This window comes from Rhinolophus sinicus, chromosome 3 (assembly GCF_057876585.1).
Source record: "Rhinolophus sinicus isolate RSI-liver-muscle chromosome 3, RSI-T2T, whole genome shotgun sequence".
Taxonomy (NCBI): domain Eukaryota; kingdom Metazoa; phylum Chordata; class Mammalia; order Chiroptera; family Rhinolophidae; genus Rhinolophus; species Rhinolophus sinicus.
The window spans coordinates 202,432,744-202,434,382 of NC_142503.1; the positions used below are offsets into that span (position 1 = coordinate 202,432,744).

General features: G+C 51.0%; 1 pseudogene; it reads right to left on the reverse strand.

Moving 5' to 3' along the window:
- Positions 1-297: 297 nt before the first annotated feature.
- On the reverse strand, positions 298-758 carry LOC109443298 (immunoglobulin heavy variable 1-46 pseudogene; annotated as a pseudogene).
- Between the last annotated feature and the right edge of the window lie 881 nt (positions 759-1,639).

A 1,639-nucleotide genomic window follows, 5' to 3' on the forward strand; every position in this document is an offset into this window, starting at 1 on the left:
GAAAAGATTCCGGCATCTTTTGAGGACTCAGTCCATGGATGTCATGTTTCAAGTCACCATGATGGTCACATTTACACCATGAAAATTAGAAAACACTACAGAAAGTTTAATTATTTTTTCTCCTCCTGGGTCTTTGTTTGCCAACACAGAACTGAAAATATTACAAAAATAATTAATGAAAGCAGTCTCTTTGTCTCTATATCCATAAACCTAACTCAAATAGTGGCTGTGCCCAGCTGCCTCTGTCGTCTCCTCAGCCCCGCACAGCTGCCCTCTCCCTCAGGGTTTCTGACACTCTCAGGATGTGGGTCGTCTCACTGTGTCCCTCGCACAGTAATACACGGCCGTGTCCTCAGGTCTCAGACTGCTCAGCTCCATGTAGGCTGTGCTGGTGGACGTGTCTGCGGTGATGGTGACTCTGCCCTGGAACTTCTGTGCGTAGCTTGTGCTACTATCTTCAGGGTCTATTCGTCCCATCCACTCAAGCCCTTGTCCCAGGGCCTGTCGCACCCAGTGCATATAGTAGTCAGTGAAGGTGTATCCGGAAGCCTTGCAGGACACCTTCACTGAGGCCCCAGGCTTCCTCACCTCAGCCCCAGGCTGCACCAGCTGGACCTCGGAGTGGACACCTGTGGGGAGGAGACAGGAGTGGGTGGATCCCCGGAGACTGGCTCAGGTCCCCTCATTAGCCTGGGACTGGGGAGCCCCTTACCTGTAGCCACTGCCACCAGGAAGAGGACTGTCCATCTCCAGTCCATGGTGAGGGCTGTGCTGTCAGGACGTCTGTAGGGGAGCGTGTGGCTGTGGGGCGATGCTCTCAGGGCACAGACATGTCCATATTTAACCCCGCCCACCTGGGCTCATTTGCATATTCATGAGCAGAGGGTTTCATAGCTGAAGACTTGGCCCAACTGAGAGACTAAATGACACAGGACCATGTTCAGTGGGCGTCTGAGGGTCCAAGTCCTAATCCCTGATGGAGGATATGTGTCCCCTACAGGTCCCTGAATCTGTGCAAACAGAGCTCTTCCCAGTGAGGAACCAACCCCCAGGATGCGATCCTCACTGAGAACCCCCCTTTGAATGACACGGAGACCACCTGAGCCTGTTCTGGGCTTTGATCTGAATGTTTCAATCCTGGGGTCAGTGTGTGTCCCCAAATTTCGAAAATTTCAAGTTAGTAAAACCATCCTCATCATTCATATTGTTGCTGTAAGACATCTTGAAGTCATGGAAAACTCATTTTAAATTTGATTTTATTGTCCATTATGTTTGGTAAATTTTCCCAATAGAATAAGATATTTACAGACACTTCAGCAGTGTTTGCAGAAACCTTCTTTTAAATTTTTTTCTTTCATATAAAGAGGAAGGAAGCCCCAGGCCCTCACAGGAAGCCCCTCTCTCGCTCCCTCCCCACCTGCTCCTGGGGCTGCAGCCCCTGCTGATGGGTCGTGAGCGCCCCCTACAGCCCAGCCTGTGCCCTGCAGGGGAGGGTCCTGTCAGGGCTCACAGGGCATGACCTCTAGCGTCTCCAGTCCAGTGTTAAATGTCTGTGCCTGACCTCACAATGCTCCCTCAGGGACACCACAAGCTTTGACTTCATTTCTAGACATAGTGAATTGGCCCCACTAATTCCCAA